This window comes from Corvus moneduloides, chromosome 2 (assembly GCF_009650955.1).
Source record: "Corvus moneduloides isolate bCorMon1 chromosome 2, bCorMon1.pri, whole genome shotgun sequence".
NCBI classification, from domain to species: domain Eukaryota; kingdom Metazoa; phylum Chordata; class Aves; order Passeriformes; family Corvidae; genus Corvus; species Corvus moneduloides.
The window spans coordinates 23,589,450-23,609,245 of NC_045477.1; the positions used below are offsets into that span (position 1 = coordinate 23,589,450).

General features: G+C 45.9%; 1 long non-coding RNA gene across 2 annotated transcripts; it reads right to left on the minus strand.

Moving 5' to 3' along the window:
- Nucleotides 1-362: 362 nt before the first annotated feature.
- LOC116439244 lies at nucleotides 363-6,355 on the minus strand. Of its 2 annotated transcripts, none has more exons than XR_004238103.1 (4): nucleotides 6,242-6,355; nucleotides 4,938-5,403; nucleotides 4,601-4,663; nucleotides 363-3,931 (listed from the first exon to the last, which is right to left on the minus strand). It is a non-coding gene; the product is annotated as an uncharacterized LOC116439244 (long non-coding RNA). The 2 variants fall into 2 exon arrangements; XR_004238104.1 differs by lacking the exon at nucleotides 6,242-6,355 and adding an exon at nucleotides 5,553-6,020.
- Between the last annotated feature and the right edge of the window lie 13,441 nt (nucleotides 6,356-19,796).

Consider the following 19,796-nt stretch of genomic DNA (forward strand, 5'->3'; position numbering starts at 1 on the left):
AAAACCTGGAGGCATGTCAGACAGGGTTTGATCAATTTGCCCTGGTATATTCCCTCTCCAAGCACGTCAACATTCTCCAGGCTTCAGCCAGAGCTCTCTTTAGCTAAGCTCTTTGTTGGACTTTACCCAGAGGTTATTTTCTTCCATTTCAGACATGAAAGCAGTTGCTGCTGCCTACTATGAGTTCCACATGATTGTGAAACTTTGAAATCAATGGCATTTAACTAGCTTAAAGTTGGTGTGTATGCAGCAATGATTCATATCCAGTGAGTCACAATAAAATGTCTCATGCTATAAGTAGCTGCCCATTGAAAGGAGATCTTGCCTGTGCCCTCCATCTAAGAACCAGAGCAGAGGCTGTGTGAACTTTTCAAAGGATTTTTAATCAGCTGTTACAACATTTTTTTCCCCCATTGGTTAGAGCAGTACACAGGCAACTTTAATATTGCTTGGGGCAGCTGAGTCATTTTAAGTTCCATACAGAGATGGCAGAAAAAGAAACTGATGTTTTGGTCCAAGAGACCTATTTTACAGGGAGTACACTTTCCTCCTGATTGGCTCCTCTGCATTCTGCCTCTTGATGAGCACAAAGTTCACAACAGAAACAGTTTGGGCACCATAAGATCATGCCATTTGGCAGATGAACTGGGTGTTGCACCTCTGTGCTTGTTCATGGATGAATAAAAAAATCTCTTCCTTGAAAATAATGCGCTTTCTCAGTACCCAGCTCATACTACAGAGGAATCATCCTTGGGAACTACAAACTGCCTCCAACTTCCACACCTTCCACTTCATGACTTATCCACTAGAAGTACACTGAAATACACAGGTGTGGCAAAAAAACCCCAAACCACCCTTTTTAAAAGAATGCACTTCAGTGCACAGCCATTTCCCTTGTGGAGAGGAGAAAGAGCAAACAACAGCTGTTAGTCACGTTGCTTAGCACTCTGGAGGGCATTCAAACGTACTGCGACTAGTGTCCTATAAGGACTTATATGGAATAGTTTCGGTTACACACGAGGAACTGCTAATTCCTTCTGAGCACTCAAGGCAAGAAATTTAATGACAGTTTAACGTCATGTTGATAAATTTCCACTTAGGAAGAAGTAAGGATCCAGTGGTTTTGGAAAGCAATTGTGGAAAAGGGACAGTCGCTCTGGAATTAAGACTACAGTAAAAGTTTCCATTTTAAATCTAACTTTTCTTCTTTTCTTCAGCACAGAAAAGCCTTCTTATACACAAACAGTGGTGCCTTAACGTGAAGTAGAATTTTTCTAGAACTAGACTGTATTCTTCAGAAGAATTATGAAGTAGGTCAAAAAAGACAGCTGTGTGACACTACCTTAAACACAGTAATCTGCAAACGTCCTGGAGGATGCTTTTTTTGTTTTCATAAAATTCAGTTCCATCATCTGAGAGGCTTGAGGTGAAGGAAGTGACATTTCTCCTTAGCTCATGATAAGTTCCCCAAGATTTCTGGTCAAAGTCCTTGCTCAGAGATGATATATACCCGCCTCCCCCTCCAAGTCTGTGAAAGCTGAAGGATTGTCCTTGGCCCACTGCCTTCCCCAGTCTCATGCCATCTACACATGCCAACTCCAGGCCCACAGAGCTTGTCCTGGGTACAGCCTCATTCATTTCTACACAACTGCGGCTCCTCAAAGGAGAGAGACCTCTCCCTAGTGGAAAGACAAAACAGAAAACACTTTTCCTCTTTCCTGAGAAACAAAGACACATGCTCTCTCTTATGGGTACTGGGGAGGACTTCTTGCTACCACACAGCAACTTTGTCAGCATGAGATCAGGTGGCCAGGCCACCAAAGAAAAATTGTTGCCCTGAGATTACTGAGGAATACTGGGTACGGCCTCTCTTGCAAAACTTCTGTCATCTGTATGAAGAATGCTTTCCAGCTCATTTCAACCTATCTGAAAGAAGAATTAAGGCTCTTCCCTTGCATAACTCCCTTAATGCTGACATGAAGTTGAAGGCATATACTTATAGTCTGAGAACATATTACAGGTTAAAAGCTTCTTGTAAGTAAAAGAGAACAACAAAATGCAATACCCAAATGACAGAAGCAGGAAATACACAGTGAAGGCTGTACCCCAAGGCACCCTAATCCTGTTCTACAACAAAATTCAAAGACATGTCAGCTTCTCCATCTCCTGGGACAATGTGCTGACAAATGACCATAGAGATGAGAAGGCTTCAGACACTATCTTCATCTTCCATACACTTCCTGTTTCACAGAGATACATTAGGACAGGGCACGTATACATGTTTTTCAGCCTGATACATTTTTGGTCAAGAATCTGTAAGCAGACCAATCTCAGATTCTCAGTGTCAGATTCTTCCAGCTGGAGGTAAGTAGGTATTTCAAAAGCATCTCACTGCTGCAGTGGGACCTAGATGCCTAACTCTACACTAAAGCTCTTATAAAACCAATGCAGATTTAATATGAATCTTGAGCCATCTTTAGGCTTGCAAACAGCCTTGGAAAAAGTCCCTGCCCTATGAATGATAGGGGTGCTTACCTGCCTTTAATCTGGAAACACATGAGTTAACTGATCCTTCTTGAGAAACTCAGTTAGAAAGGAAACTCATCTCACACATGGAATTTGTATGCCAAATACTTGCCCCCTGTTATTCCCAGACTCTTGGCGCCCAAGCTGTGCTGTGGAGAATCACAAAACCTAATCATCATACATTATTTTTTTAAAAATAGATAGATGGAAGTTTTTATGGTGCTCTCTTCATAGCCATAGAGACAGTCACTTGGGAATACACTACCATTCATCAGGAAATTAGAGCACTTGCCTAAAAAAGAGAAAAGCCTGCAGTGACATAAAAACTCTTTCTGGCATCTACTGCACATATACAATCTATTAAGCCAAAATAACAGTATGCTCTGTTGCACATTTTCAATAATTGTCAGGCAAGAGACAAGAAGAAGAAACAAAAAGTTTTTTTACAGGGTAGAAACAGACACTTGGGTAGTATGAAAACAAGGATTGCAAGTGTTTCAAAAATCAGGAGCAGTTCAAATGATGTGTTTGTGAAATGTACCTTGACTCTTAATTCTCTGGGCTACCAGGGCTTGGTTTTGGTTTGTTTGGTTTTATTCACCTCCCACATTCCTGAGTGACAATGTCTTCTGAATGCATAAAGGGTGTGTGCAGCTGTTGCTTTACTGTTCTGGTTTTACACTGTGCTTACAGTGACACAGGCAGGGCAACCCCAAAAAGTACAGTGATCAGTGTCCAGCAGGGATGATTAAGGGTGAGACAGCTGCATCCAGTGTGTGGAAGAGGCAGAGAGATAGCTTCTTGCATGAGAGGAGCTCTGGGGGCAGCCTGAAAGCCCAGACCCAAACTATCAAAGTATTAGATGGGCATTGGTGCTGCTGCATCACTGGACACAGTAAGCCACCAATGCAGCATGAAAAAAGAAGGCTGTGGGCTGTCCAGGGCTGCTTTTTAATTCTACTTGCTTTCGTCCTTGCATTGTCTGAGCTGTGAGGTTTCTCTGCACAGAAAGACAGAGTCTGGAGTGGCCTAAATATGGGATTTATGCATTTATATGCCTAGAAGTTCAGCAGGCCTGCCTCTTCAAGATGTGCCATATGTGCATGCAGGTCCACACATGCTTAGATCTCAGTTTGTGATTCCAAACCAATACTTTGTTGCAGGATTTCAACCCAAGGGAAAGCACAAGCATACAAAACAGAGAAACCAGGCAAGAGGCAGACAAGCAGACATTTCCAAGTTATTGGCAATGACTACATGGTGCTGTGAAGGCATGGTGTGGCAATACCACAACAGCAAGGTCAGTAGGGGCCAAAAGGAGTGCACAAGCCCTCTTCTATAGAAACACCTACACATCTTTGTTCTCCTCCGGTTCTGCTTCCCTGGCATTTATCATAGACTGCACCTGGGCAAAAGGAAAAGGAGAAGGGTCATTTGGGAGCTTATTTCCTTTCACACCGATGTCCAGAACTGACCTTGCCATTCCTCTCGAGGTTTTGCATTCAGTACACCATGAACCCAGCAACAAACCTCAAAGATGGTGCCTCTCCTGACTGACTAGAGGGTAATGAAGGAAGAGACTCACTCTTTTTCTTTGCTTTCTTTCTTCTAACCTCCTCCTTCTCCCAAGAAACAACCCACACTTCTAACTCACTCCCAAACTATTGTCTCACTTCACTGACTTTGAATTACCTGTGTTTTAATACCCTGCAGGATCAGCAGAGACAGCTCTCCTGAATAGGGGGGTGCGGGCAGAAGCGTTCCCTCCCAGTTTAGGACAGAGGCAGCTAGAGAAGGGTTACAGAGACATCTCTGTCATTAAGCTTCCCTCACCTCTCAGGTAATTCCAGGGCACATTCATCCCATTCTTCCCCCACCCTCCCATACCTTTCCTCCCTCTCTTCTTAGAGCACACATGGTCCCTTGCACCCCAGGCACTCTGCTGCTGCCTGTGCTTTCCCTCCTCCCAAGACAGCAGACACAGAGTCAGAGAAACAGTCCTAGGCTGACCATGATTCTGGTGTGCTCAGCAAAGCTGACCCTGTCCCCACTGAGCCCCAGCAAGGCACCATACCTCCTGCAATATGAACTGCAAGGGGTCATCAGGCTTATGGAACACCAGTTTTTCTGTGAGCTCCTGAGACAGAGACAGACAGAAGGAAAGAATTATTGAACCTTGGATAGATGGTTGGCTGTTCCTGTACCAAGGTCATCTGCATTTTAAAAAGCAAGAATCTCTTTCAGACACCAAAGATGTTCAAGGGTCCTTTTCTACTGCTTTTTCTTAAATATATGCTTAAGAAAGCACTGGACAAGGAGGGATCTGGGGAAGAGATAATTTGGTTCAGGCTAACTTTAGGCCAAGCTTCTCATGTAAGCCTCTGGAAGGAGATGAGAAATACGTGTTTCACCTGAAATATCTGCAGAATTTTATGTTCCTCCACATAATTCATGGCGACTTGATAGGGGTCTCCAAATGCCTCTGGATTCTCCAATGATTCAAATGTAATCTCTGCTGCAGTCAACACAGTCTCAACCGTGTTACTGCCATCCTGTGTGGAGTCGGAGGTGTACATCTTGAAACCTGGAAGTTCACCCACAGGTGATCTGATCTCAGGTGAGCTTTCCCTGGATGCAGACTATGCTATGAGCAGGAATGGGTCCTCAGAACCCGGTGGTTTCTTGACAGTCAGCTGGCTTGCAGACACTGCCAATTCCACTAGAGATGGCTGGGCTGCAGATGCTGGTGTTTCTAAATCAGGTGAGTCATCCAGTGATGGTGGGGATTCAACTGTAGGTGTGTGGTCTCAGGTGGTTCAGCAGCTGGTGGTATGCAGATTCCTCCACTTCAGATTCCGAATGATCATTGAACGCTTGCTAAAATATTTAGCAGATAAAGAACAAAAGTATTTTAAACATCTATCTCCACAGACTAGACACAGCACATTACTTCATCCTTCTGCAAAGATGCTGCAGCCACACTTAAAGCATGCATTGATATGGTTTATTTCTGTGACTGGCCCCACCTGCACCTTCTGCATGATCCCAGGAACTCCAGCTCAGGCCCAGGTCTTCAGAACCTGTCTGAACTATGCAGCAGCTGTATCTGTGCCTGATCTTCACCTGCTGACTAGTTTTCCTAGTGTGACTCTGAGTGTATATTCTAGGTAGTTTTGTGTCTATGGAAGTCCCTTGGATGGATCCCAGACCCGACTAATGACTTTTCCTTGCCTGGGACTGTTGGTAAGCCCTCTCATGTGCACCTTGCCTGCACTGTGGTTGCCCTCGGCTCCTGCTTGGTGCAGCTCCAGGTTTGCTCCCTGACAACAGCAGCTGCAATTTGTGCAGGCTTTATCCATCTACCCCTTGAGCAGCTGCCCGTGGACTGTGCTGTGTCCATGCCCCATACTCCCATTCCCAGAGCTGTGACTGAGTGCAGGCAGTCTTGCCCTGTTTCTTCCTCCCATCCCTTGTCCCGGTTGCTGCACTGTTGCCGGAAGCGGAGTTCTGGGGGAGGACCGAGGGGGAGCAGGACCTGCGCCCACGCCCGCAATTGGGAAGGAGAGTGTTGTTCCTGGGGACGACGGGTGCAAGGCGCTTCGTGCGGAAGGGAGGCAGTGGGAGGCCGGGCAGGGTTGCTCGGGGGCGAGGCGAAGCGGGGCGGTGCAGCCACGGAAGCGCGGGGGAGCGGCTCCCGGCCGGGGCTCTCCCTCACCTGCTCCCGGCTCTGCAGGGAAAGGCTGGGGGCGCTTCGCCCCCGCCGTCGCCGATCCTTTTTGCTGCTCGCCGCTCGCCGTAGCCGGAGGGCGGGGGCGGAAAGCCGCGGCGGTTGCCGGGGAAACCGCCGTCACGTGCCTCGGCGGGCGGTGCCGCCGGTGTCACGTGGGCGCTGAGGGCCGCGCGGCCATCTTGGGTGAGGGCGGGAGCGCCGGGTGGGGGCGGTGGGAATCTCAGAGCTAATCGGTGGGAAAAGACCTCCGAGATCATCGAATTCAGCTGGTGACCGAACGCCACCATGGCAGCCGGACTATGGCACTAGCTGCCTTGTCCAGTCTTTCCTTAAACATGCCCAGGGACGGTGACTCCACCACCTCCTTGGGCAACCCATTCCAGTGTCTAATCACCCTTTCTGTGAAGAAATTCTTCGTGATGTCCAACCTAAACCTCCCCTGGCACAGCTTAAGGCTGTGCCTTCCTGTCCTGTTGCTTGTTGCCCGGGAGAAGAGACCATCCCCCACCTAGCTACAGCCTCCTTTCAGGTGGTTGTAGAGAATGATAAGGTTCCCCCTGAGCTTCCTTTCCTCCAGGCTAAGCATCCCCCAGCTTCATCAGCTGCTCCTTGTAGGACTTGTGCTCCAAACCCTTCACCAGCTCCATTGCCCTTCTCTGGACTTGCTCCAGCACCTAAAATGTCTTGTAGTGAGGGGCCCAGAAGTGGGCTCAACTCGAAAGACAGAACTTCAGGTGTGGCTTCACCAGTGCTGAGTACAGGGGGACAATCACTGCCCAGCTGTTATAAACGAGGCTTGGACTTTTTGGGTGGAGTAAAAGTCTGCTCATTTATTAAAAAGAAAACCAGGAGCGGAGACTTGAGGTAAGCCCGAGTCCCACTCGACAACCCAGAAAAAACAAACAGTGCGATGCGCAGGGCGTTCCCTCAGACTCAAGTTCCTAAGGAAGACCCCCCCGGAGGGGCTGAGCCCCGGGGCAGTTTTTATAGTCTCTCTTGATGTTGTGATTGGTGCAGCTCAGATCCTCCCTCATTGGTGTTCAGTTCTGTCAGTCTCTGGGGCGTCGAGTGATTGGTTTGCCCCCTAACCAATAATTCCCCAAAATGTTTACATCGTAATTATTAAGTCATCTTAAGAACATTCTAGAACATTCTCCTCTTTTCTATAGACCCATTACTTCCCCCCATTGGTGTCACCATCTAGTGGGCACATAGCAACCTTACACCCATACAGTCGCAATAACAATTAACTCATTAACTGCATATCCCCAATCTTTTAACAAGCAACTTTTAACTTCTTCTCAACCAAAAAAAACCTTTTAACCATTTATTACACTGCTCCTGCTGGTCACACAATTCCTGATACAGGCCAGGATGCCATTGCTGGTGGCACCTGGCACTGGCCCTGGTCTTGGCTCTGGCGCTGGTTCTGGTCTTGGTCCTGGTGGCCGCCCCCTAACCTGTGTTATTCTTCCCCTCAAAGCAGCCAGAGGGGTTTCCTGGTGTGTGCCAGAGCCAGTGAACCATCTGTGGGGGCTCCCCTGGCAGAGGGAGGGTTGCGGGGGTCGCCCATAGCCCAGCCTGCCGCTGGGCTTTCATTTTGCAGGGAGCTGAGTTACTTCTCTGTGAGTTCCAGTGTCCTTTTGGCCTTGCCACGCTCCTGCAAGGGGTGCAGAAAAGCCCAGGGTAGCCCTTTGCTGTCATTGGCCCTGTTAGTAAGTGCCACGGTAGTGAGAAGGCCTGAAGGAGAAGGGCAGAGAGAAGCTGTGCATGGAGGGGCAGATGGAAAAGGACATGTCAAATAACTTGTAAAGGGAAGCAGGGAAGCAAGAGGTAGGGTAGTAGAGTGCTGAGAGAAGTATTTCCGTGCACATTGATGTGAGAGGTACTTGCTCCTGTGCTCAGTGTTACACAGATCCAGATAGTTAGTGTTCTGCGTGATGAACTTCGTCAGAAAAAGCAAATAAACAGACTGGCAGTTTTCCCCAAAGAGGAGATGAAAGGAATAAAGATAAAAGCTGTGCTGGGTTACCACAGTAACCAGCTTCTGACATATTCTGGTTCATGCTTCAGTCTGACAAGAGCTGGGCTTTAAACAACTGGCTGGAACTGCCATGGGGGCTTATGGAGGTGAGAGGGAGGGAGATACAGGACTTCAAAAGCTGTTCTAAACTTACAGATGTCACTTCCATTTGGAGCTGTCCACTTTGTGTGTGTTTTTCAGGTTATGCCACTGGCCTTTTAAGAGAAACAGCTGTCCTACTGCTCCAGTACTAGGTTCATGACAGTGCTGTCCCTATCCTCAGCCACACTGACCGCTCAGATCATCTTGCACTGGAGCACTGCTGTTTGCACTCACGGGATGCCAGGTCATTACTCCTCTGAGCCCTTCTTGCCTCTCCCACTTTTCCATGTGACAGTGATGGTTCCAGACAGCATGGGACTGCTGGCTTTTTGTAACTGCTGATACAGTTTTATCTGAAGGAAGCATCTTGATATCAGTTGTGTGTAAGGGTGGTTGTGTGCTGAGACATCCCAGTGCTGTGTTCTCCACAGCATGACTCCCTGCAGAACTTCTCTCATGGGTTTCTCCTTTCTATCCTTTACTGGACGGGACTAAGCAGTTCTCAGCTGCCTGCTGGCTTCATATAATGTCATGCTGTGGGTAAATCTCGAGCCCCATGTGTTCCTTTCATCTGTGCCTCATTGGTAAACAGCAGATCTCTCCATTTCCAACCCCGCTCCCTACTGCAGGGTTCTGGCTGCTGGGTCTGGAAAGCTAGGATTTTGCACGAGGAAGTAAGATGAATGACTCTATTAAATAAACATCACTGCTCTGTTTATTCTTTCAAAAGAACAGATTAAAAAAAGCAGAAGATGCATTTTAAACGCATTAAAAATTCTGAGCAAAATAATGCCTTAAATACAATGCTCATATAAGATAAATCACTTGGCTTTTTTCTACACAGGCACATGGAAGGCAAAAACGTATTATTATATCATTATTTATATGGCACCATATGCTAAGTCTGGAACTTAAAGACTTTGAAATAAATAAGAAAACACCAGCTGCAGATTAGCAATACACTCCTTTATTGGGAGTCACTGTGTAACTGTGGCTATCATTCCTGCTGTTAAGTTAAAACTTAAATAAATTGTCAGAGAAATAAGATAGCCATTAGAGATTCAGTGTCTGTCTCCTGGGGATGCTTTTTCTAACAGCTGTAACAAAGACCTGCTGCTGGTTTTGTCCTATGTCTGTAGTAACTCACTGCATTTGTCCCTGCAGTATCGCACAGTTGTTCAGTAGAGATGGTTGAGCTGCTCACTATAAATAATGTTGGTTAACAATGCAGCCCCTTTTGGGTTAATAAATTATGCTCAAACCACTCTTGAGCGTCTTTGATTGGTTTCTTGCAAGTCTGCAGTGGAGAGTTGGAAGAAATCACTTTCCACAGTCTGTTTACTTTGAATATTTCTTCTTATTTTATTGAGCTGTAAATATACATATATAATAGCCAAATCCTGAAAATGCCTATCTCAAATTCTGGTCGCTTCATCCACTACTTGAAAATCGTAATGAGATGCATGGGATGAAACATATCAGCAAATTTAAATGTCATTGCTTAAAGGGCCAGAGGGCCTTGGTCAGCACCAGGCTGGGGAATTTGTCCCCCTCCTTTGTGCGGGAGTTGCTGTCAGAAGCCAGGGTTTCCCCCGGGCTGAGGTTGGTGGCCGGAGCAGGGAGCTCACGATCCATGAGCTGCAGCAGCCCAGTCAATACCCGTGGCTGGGGCCTCGTGGTTCCCTGCATGCTGCAGCCCCAAGACTCTCTGACCTGTGGTTTTGCACAGTTGCAGCCAGATGTAGTTAAAGCCTTCCTGAGGTCTGGTGAGCAAAGAGCAGCTTTAGGTCATGGAGCAATGATCAAAAAAACCAGGCTGTGAGACAGAGGCTTGGGGTCCTTGGAGAGACATCTCTGCTCATCTGTGTCCTGACCGATGACTCTGTGGGGTCATGAGGTTGCCCTGCACTTTGGTTCCTTACCTGTATGGTGGGTTAATTGTTCTGCCCTCCATCCAGAGGGTTTTTAAAAAACCCACCAGGCTGTGAGGAGAGCAGGTGTTAGTGCAAGAGAGTGGAGAAAGCCAGCTTGGGGTGCATGGGGAAGAGAGGTGGCTGGGGCTGCTGATTTGCACCCAAACTGCTCCTGTACCTGCACACTTTGATGTGGGTGTGCTTCTGGAAGCGATGTTGAGGAGGAGACTGCACCCCGGTGTCTGCGCTTGTACAGGTAGCGCTGAGTGTGTGCTGGCAAATGCAGCTCTTCCCCCAGCGCTTCCTGCAGCCCGGGCTGTGCCCGCATTTCCCAGCAGAGAGCAGCAGAGCCTCGTAGCTGCTCGCAGGGGCTCGGAGTGTGGCGGCCTCCGAGACCTTCTGGCGGCGCTTGCCTCCGCAAAGCACAGCAGTAAACCTTCGCTGAGCTCGCAGGCACATGTCAGGCCTGTCAAGAGCATTGGTGAGGGCAAACAGAAAACACATGCTCCCGATTTCGAAGATTCAGGGCTTTCCTGAAAACCGAGATGTTTGCAGAAATCAGAGAAACCTTTCTTGAAGGGGTGTTCAAATTGTCTTTGTGCTCAAAGTTTGCCAAAAGGGAGTGTCCTAAGTATGGCTTCAGAAAATGGGGAGATACTTCCAACAGGTTAAGCAAACCTCTTTCGTAGATGACTGGCACAGACTAGGTAAACCCCTCGAGGTCTCCTTTAATCCAGTCTTTGGTAACGCAGGAAAGAGACATGTTATTAGCTTCTGTGTTTGGGAATATTTGCTTTGGAAACCTGTTTAGCCTACCTTAGATTTAACCCTTTCTGTTAAAAATAAAGTTTCAGCTGTCTCTTTTTCCATCATGTGTAATGTCACCATGAATGTTACTGGTGATAAAGATGAACAAAAAAAGTGGGATACTGTTTCTTTGCCAAGGTGTCAAAACTAATTAATCTGTGTCTAGTTTAGATAACATTCTCAAGGAAAACAAGACTTTGTTCCCTGTTTAGAAATTTACCTGCTGTTTCCTGGACATTTAAATAAATCAAATTTGGGATTATATTAGATACTCCTCAGCAGCATTAACTGGGGCAATTTCTGTCATTCCTTATTTGTGCCATTCTAGTTCCTGAAACTATTATGGTTTTATACGTTGTCTTGGAAAATAATCACAGACCTTCTGGGAGGCCCAGTCCTTGTAAGGCAGAAGGTTTCATTTTTGTCTCACCATCACATGGCATGAGAGTGAGGGGGTACTGTGTTCTGGCTGAAGTCCACAGTGAACCTTCATCCAATCCTGTCTCCATTAGCTGTGAAACTCCTTGAAGGAAGGAAGAGTCCAGGCATGAAGTTCACCTGAGGGAATGGTGCCTGTGGAGGATGCTGGGCATAAGGACAGCAGCTGGGTACTGGGAAGACTCAGGTTTGCCTTTGTTCTCCATCCTGTGAACACTGCCTCATTGCTGGGCTCCCTTCCGCTGTGAGCCCGTCCCTGGCATTGGAACAGGGAGGCAGATATGGAACTGGGTTGTGGAAGGCAAGTGTATCACGTAGTGACAGCAAGACCCTGGATAACCCTGTCAGTAGGCCCCTGTTGAAGAGGCTGTAATCCACAGATGGTTGTGAGTTGGCTTTCTGCATTCCTCAAAGCCTTGTGGCCAGAGAACCCTCTTCATCCTCTCTTCCCCACACCCCCTTATTTGGCCTGTATGCCAAGCTAATTTAAAATATGATGCAGACCACCTAAGCAGCCCTGGGGTCACTCAGCTGGCCTCCACAGCCTCCCACCACTCACCGTAGGTAGGATCTGTCCTTCCTTACTGATGCAAATGATGCTTTATCTCTGAATCCTAGCTGTACATGGGAAAGGTGCAATTAGCTGCTGCAAGGAGCCAGGCTTGTCTGCCTTCCCTTGTTTAACAGAGGCTTTAATTAAAGACCCCCTGATGCTAGAAAGGCACATTAATTATTCATCTGAAAACATTTACATAGAGTCCCCTCTTTCCCTTCTTCAATAAATTATCAACTTCACGTCTCCATAATTCATCGAAATGACTAAAAATACATTGTCTCAGCCTCCATCACCTCCCTTTTCACTTTGTCTATTCCAACTGTGATGGGTTCAGTATCTTAATGTGAAGGTCTCCTACTGCTCTTAAGAAAAAGGGAGGATGGAAGACAAGGGGGAGAGGGAGAGTGAAAGATTTGTCCCTTGATGGTAGTGATGCAGATGGCAGTAATTGTTGGTTTTTTCTTTCCCACAAAACTGGCATGATCCTGAGATTTGAAAAAGCTCATTGACTATTTCTAATGAGCAAAAATCCACTGAGAGCAGGAGAAAAAATGTTTCCAGGGACAGAAGAGGTCTGGGTTTAGATGATTTCCATGCTCAGATGTAGACAGCCTGTGTAATCCTTAGCCCAGCAGTTAATCTCCCTAGATCACCTCTGTACCTCACCTGTAGACCAGGCCAACAATTCCCTCTCTGCCTGGTAGAGGGATGCTGCTTTATTAATTATAAGGTGTTCCAATATAGGTGTGTGAAAGAGGAAAAAAGCAGAGAAGCTTAGGCAGAGGGAGAAGTTTTGCAGCAATTCACAACAAAGATGTCACTGCAGGCATAACTGAGGGAAAATTCCCTGCAAATGGTTTTCTCCAATGCATTTCACTTTGTGACAAAGTGAACCATCACATGAGGAGATAAACAGTCCTCTGAGGGCTTGTTTGTACATGGGGAGTTAAGACAAATTAGTGTGAAGTGTGAGGTAATGTGCAGAAGTTGAAGTGCGCTTAACCTCTGTGTGAGGGCTCTGATAAAGGAGGAAAATGGCACGGTTCACTATGGTGACTAAACAAAAGCAAAGCAAAGGTCACTTTATCTCCAGTTATCCATACAGGGCTTAACATGCTTTCATGTGCACTCATTTCACATCTTTGGTAATTTACCTTAACTTTCATGAATGTTCTAATCTGCAGGGATTGGAGAAGTGTGTGCTCCACCTGACTCTGAATAACTACTGTTCCTGAAAAAACAGGAGCGGTCTTGGTGCCTACAGGAATCAGACCCGATGTGCTCTCCTGGAAGCAGGGGGAGCCAGATGGAAGCTGCAAACAGGTGATCTTCTAGGATGATGGGTGGAAGGGGGCAGGATGGATACTGACAGCTTTCTTGGGATGTGGTCAAAGAGGGCATCAGAGAATGAACCAGGAAAAGAGTGCTGACTTCAGCGGAGTTGGCCTACTTACCTTTAAAGGTTCAGTATTTTCAGAGGGAAATGAAAAGGTTTATTTTTGGTCCTGAGCACACACAGGGGCTGAATCTGAGACTAAAAATGGGGTGGAACTGATTACAAAGAGAGTGATATACTTATCTGAAGCATTACTCTATTGACTTCTGTGTTGTTTTTTTTCTTTCTCTTGCCTTTGTTGCTGTTTTAGATGGACTGTCCTGGCTCAGCAGTGAATAACATGGTGATGAAACCCTTGTCCGAGCATGAGGATATGTCTAAGCCTTGGACACTTCAGTCTTAGAGCTGAGGGACTAGAAACCCTTCCCACATTCAATACATTGATTAAATTTACTAAGATATAAATATCATCTATTTCTTACCAATTAAATTATAGTTCAGATTATGTTATTAAGGGATCTGAATTAACATTCTTCTGGACTAAGAGAAGCATGTTTTTGCAGGCAGTAGTTAAAAGCTCCCATCCTTTTCTTCCATCTAAGGAAATTGGATTAAAATTTTCTCTAGTGAAGTTTTTTAGCACTCATACTGTCTATGGAGACCCGTTAAAAATTGTCCAGGCTATGGCTCTCATCCAAACGTGCGTAAGTATCAGTCTTGAGATACCTCACTCACAATCCAGCCTTTGCTGTTAAATTTGTATCGGCCTTAACATGCTTTGAAGTAATAATCAGTGCTGTGTCTCCAGAGGGATAGGACAATATGTAATTGGCTTAAACAGAAGGAAGATCTCGTTAGACATTAAGAAGCCTTTACTAATGGTACAGTAATTAAGCACAGGAATAAATGACTCGGGGCCTTCTGCCTGTAGAGAAGTTTGGATGAACACACTGAATCTTGTCTTCTCCCACAAGAAAAGCAGAGATCATTCTTTGCAGTTTCTTTCAACTTTGTTTTCTATGATTCTGCATATGTCCACAAAGTTTTCTTGCCAAAAGTGGCAATAACAGCATTTTCACTGCCACTGCGTTGTCATTGAAAATGCTGCCCCATCAGTGCCCCAGCGGAAGAACAGGCTGAAATAACAGAATGCCAGTGAGCATCCTTTCTTTCCAAGCTGGTAGAAGCAAGCCATTCTGGAAGGTAGTGTACATCTCCCATAACCCATGCTCCAGCTTCCTTGGTTGAGCCAAATTGTCTTCCCTGCTTGTCAAATGGGAGAAGTGTTAACACTGTAATTAGAAACATTAAAGCAATCAAAATGAGCATACAGGCATAATTAAGGCACTATTGGTTTATGTCCCCTGCAGGCATTCTTTTAGAATAAATGACTTTTTGGTTTAATTTAAGCCTCTTCCAAAACATCACTAAAACAAAGGGGGAGTTCCTATCCATGTTTTCACCAGTAAAACGACTTAGTTTTCGATCTCATAACCTAGTTTATACTGGTAAAATTTCCCTGCAATGACAAAATCTAGAGGGTATTGCTGATAAAGAGCTTAGCTTGAAAAGAATATCTTGGGTCTGGACAACAAGAATCAAAGAGGAGCAAGAGAGGCTTAACTGGCTCTGGATCAAGCCCTTCATAAAAGAGGAATTAGCTGTGCTGTGCCAGTGTTGGACATGATGTTATGAAAGTGCCATTTTTTCCTGAGAAGGAAAGGTACACAGAATAATTAACAAGGCTGGAAGAGTGTTTTCCAACCTGTGTGGGTGAAAAAAGGAGAGATGAAGATCAGGATCATCTAGTGGGTATGGAGGAGTTGCAACTCTTCTGCCCCTCTGTAAGACTGGAGTGGTGCACTATGAAAGAGGCTGAGCCCCACTCATGGTGCTCACTGGGTTAAGCCTTGGAGAAGTAGGTGTTCGGCTCTGACTTGCTAAGGCTCAGTTGTCTGCAAAAAGTAGCCACAGCCTGTATAACTGGAAGAGATGGGCTCAGCACCGTGTGTGCATATGTATGGGGCGTAGTTAGGGTGCTGACAAAGAAGCACAATTGCCGCCCATTGGAAAAGTGCTGCCTCTTGGTTCCTCATTCTGCCATAGGAATACTTTTTCTTGTGAGTCTGGTAGTTGTAATTGCCAATTCAGCCCAAGAAAAGGGGCTCAGGGTTACCCATGGCTCAAGGCAGAGTTGCTTGCACGCAATGGCTTAGTAAAGAATGGGAATATGCACATCTGAATGTGTGAATATTTGCTGGCTGGCTTCAGCTCACTGGAAGGTTGAGCAACTGGAGAACTGACAGGTGGACTTTATTTGAGGTTGATGTTAACCTTCCCACTGGTGGGAGGTTACAGTGTCTACTGAGTATTCCTAGTGGTCTGGGAAAAATATTCAAATTTGACCATCTCTGCAGGATCCTACAACATGTTCTCAGAAATGTCTTCCTCATGTCCAGTCTTCCCTGTTTTATTGAACGTAAGGTCTTTGATTTATCCTCTGATGAGATCCCATGCAAACCCTCAGTTGGGCTGGTATAGGTGAGAAACATAACAGAGCCAGCTAATGGTGGTGCAGATGGAAGGACATGACCACTTTCTTTGAGGACCTGTCTTCCTGACAGGGTTAACAACGCCCCTGCTAGAACCATGGGGTCACTGTCCCACTCATGGCTATTCCAGACTCAGCTGTTTGCCCATGAGCCAGAAGAGTGACAGCTCCACAGTTGGCATCTCCCACCACTGGTGCCTGGACTTGGCATCTGTGAGCTGCAGGCTAAACTCATCATGTGTTCCTTCACGCAGGTAACATGACAAACAACAGGTACTGCAGGGTACTGCTGCAGCTTCCTGGTCCTAGCACTGCCCTCACAGGTACCAAGTGCCATCCATCAGGATCTGAGTGTCCCTGTGCTGGACAGCTGAGAAGAGATGATCAGTGTAAGCCACAGAGGTAAATAACAGACACAGCCTGAGTTTCATTATAGTTCTTCATGCTAAAAACGAGTCATGGTAAGAGTCAATGGGTGTACCCTTCCTCCCCAAAACTGACTAAGCAAGAGGTTCAGGGATGTGAGGGTAAATTTTTTGGCTTATATTTGAGCATGCACATGAAGATTAGAACTGTGGAAATGACATTTGTCTTTGCTCACTCTAGCTCCGGCTAAGATATCTGCAGTCATAGAATGACTGGAGCAAGCAGCTCCCTTATCCCAGAGCCTTGCCCTGTTAGTGAGGCTGCTGCTTCCCCTGCTTGCTTGGCTTAGGTTGCCTGAGTTAAGATTGCTGAAGTTCCTGGACAGGGAAGGAAGCCCAGGAGAGCCTTTATGCTGGAGAATCTCCTGCAGCACCTCTGCAGAGGGGCACGGATGCACTCCTCTACCTCAATTATTTTTGTCCCCTGTCCCCAGTGAGTGTTGCCACAGCTGATGTGCCATCTGTACAGAGCAGACTGATGGCCCTTTCCCTTGCCCCACGCCCTCTGCAGAGGCAAAGGGCTGGCAACTGGCTGCGACAGACGTGCTGAAGGACAAGGTGAACGTCACAGGCAGCACCAAGAAAATCCATCCGAAATCTTGCTCCATATGGGGCAGTACAGTTCCAGCTGTTCAGCCTTCAGAGTAAGCTGGCTCTGAAGCTGCTGCTACCCTGGCTGTAATGCTAGGCAAGCACAGCCCCATCAGAGCTGCTGAATTGGGGGAAAGCAGCAGGGGTAGCAGCATCACGCTGGTACCAGGAATCTCGTGATGCTATTGCTCCCCATGATTATGCTGTTAACAGCCAAGCAGGGTGGAGTTTAATGAGCAAAGGTAGATGAGAAAAGGAAAACAACTGAGACAAATGATGTTTAAATGTGATGGCTCATTAAACAAAAGCTCTCTGCTATGTTTCTTTCCTTGGTAGCAACAAAAGGGACAATGGCCATAAGTAAAAGGCAACCCACTGACAACAGGAAGGATTTATAGAAAGTAACACACTTAATTTAGCTGCTCCAGCACGAATGAGCAGAGATATTTTGCATCAAGTAACTCAAGAGAAGGGTTTTGCAATGTCTTTGCATGAGGCAGAGTGCTCTTTTCTGCCCAAACCCTAGTCGCTTCTTGCTATTTGAATATCAAGGACCAGTCCTGCTTTTCTTCATATCTGAATTCCTGTTGTCTTCAGCAGATGTTTTGCAGTGCAGAAGTCAGTGCAGCGTGGGCTGAGGGTCTCATACCAATGCGTCAACCATCCTGTCTGGCCTATTTCCTCCTTTTTTGCCAAAGCCTTAGTATTGATTCTGTAGTAGATTGCCTTTCAGCTTTCCAACAACATGTGAGAAAAGATCTCCATAATGTTCATCTGTCTTACAAGGCAAATAGCTACTCTGCATTTGTATAAATCATGGAACTGTGTGTGATTTTATGCCCGAAGAAAAAGATGCGATCTATCTTATTGAAGTTCCTATTGTGTTACTTATGAGACTGGTGAAGGCAATAGTCCTCAGGCATGAAATACCTGATCCCCCAGGAGCTCCCGCCATTAAGCTCTTCAGCTGAGAAGTTGGCCTTGCAATCCAGCAAGAGTGGAGATGGGGCCCTAGACTTCTTTGCCAGTCCAAAACGTGTCAGCAATGAGAAAGACTGAGTACATGATCACTTCTGATGTTAGCATATCTTGGATAGCAAGAGAATGATGTCTTTACTGCTCTTTTCTTGTTTTCTGCCTGGGCAACTCAGCCTTATCAGAAATTACATTGTCCAGTACTGGAAAATTTAGTCATTTGGATTCTGTAGAAAGTATGCTGCTACATCTCTCCATAACAAAAAACAGCAACTTAGGAGCAGATGCAGAGAGATGAGATTTAAACCCCCATTCACTGGCCTTTTTGAAGGTCATGTGCCAAGGAACTAACACAGATTCTAGTATTCCTGTTGAAATGGTGGTGCATGACAGCAGTGGTTTTGTTGGTTGTGTTCTGCACATGACTGTGCTGACATCGTAAACCACAGTAAAACAGATAACTTTGTTCTGTCTGATGGAACAGAAGGTCTTCTGTCTCCCAAATGTCATTTGATCCAAGAGGGATTGAACTGATTTGAAAGCAGTTTTCATCAACACCCTCTCTGTTCCAAGGGAGGAGCTTGCACCGTTGGAACTACCTATTCACAAATCTCACGGGAAGGCAGCCAGCAAAATGCAGTGTCCATACAGAAAGTGCTTATTGGTTAAGGGATGGCGGCTCTGTGGACAGGAGAAATGCTGCTGAGACAATTTATCTACAGTGAGGAGTTTAAACATTCAGTTCTCACTTCCATACCACTGCATCTCCTACTTAGTGGATGTCAAAATGTTGCAGTTGAGCAACATCTTATTTTTTGCATAGAAATCAATGGTCTGATTGATTGCCCTCAGACTGACTTTTGCTCAAAATTGCTGAAGCCCCATTACCTGGATGACATGAGTCAGAGAAATTAAAGTCTCACTGATTATGATGTTATAAAGCAATCTGAGTCTGCAAAAGAATAGCCTGCGTATTTGATATCAGGACATGTCATGTTTGCAATTGACACTTTGAAGGCAGATACCTAATGTTAGTCAGAGCAAGCTACAAGAAAAACAAAACACGACAATAAGGCAAGGCCAACTGGATATGCAGTGACTGAAGCATGTTTCACCTTAGAATCTGGCAGTGAGTGAATTTCCAAAACTTCTTACTGACAGCAAGATTTTCCTCCAGCTGCATTGCCTAAGAGCAGGTATGTGGAAAGTTCTGACAATGCAGTCAGCAGAGATCCAGTCAATGCAGGAGGTGCAGATTGGAGAGTTGTGTTGCTCGTGTTAGACACAGTAGACACAGCTGATGGGCTGAATGGCTCTCCAGAGCCTGCAGCCTGCATTAACTCCTTTTCTGTTGACTGTAAGCAAACATTTGGCCCCAAGTTCACATGTAGGTACCTGCAGTCCAGGCAGCCACATCACACAGGCGCTGCGAGTACACACAGTTCTTCTCACTCCTGAGCTGCAAACCTCACCTTGGTGTGTACCATGTCAGTCAATAACAATAGCAAGCAGCTGGAAAAGGTGGTTGCCAAAGAATAACCTCCAATTCCCTGGGAATAATATCAGTTTAGTGTTTAAGATCAGTCCTTTCACTTTATTTCACACCGTAAGGATGTAGAAGTATTTGGAAACTGAGCCGTGAGTTGGAATGTCTTCTGAAGGATATGTTCACAAGGCATTCAATCCCAGAAGCCAAGAATGTATAAGTGTATATATAAATGTCTTTTTCTGAAACCTTTTGCCCACCCTGTCTACCTTATAAATGACTTCTTCTCTTGACTTTGCTCTGATGGATTTCCTAGAGTTTTTGTAGTTCTTTCTGG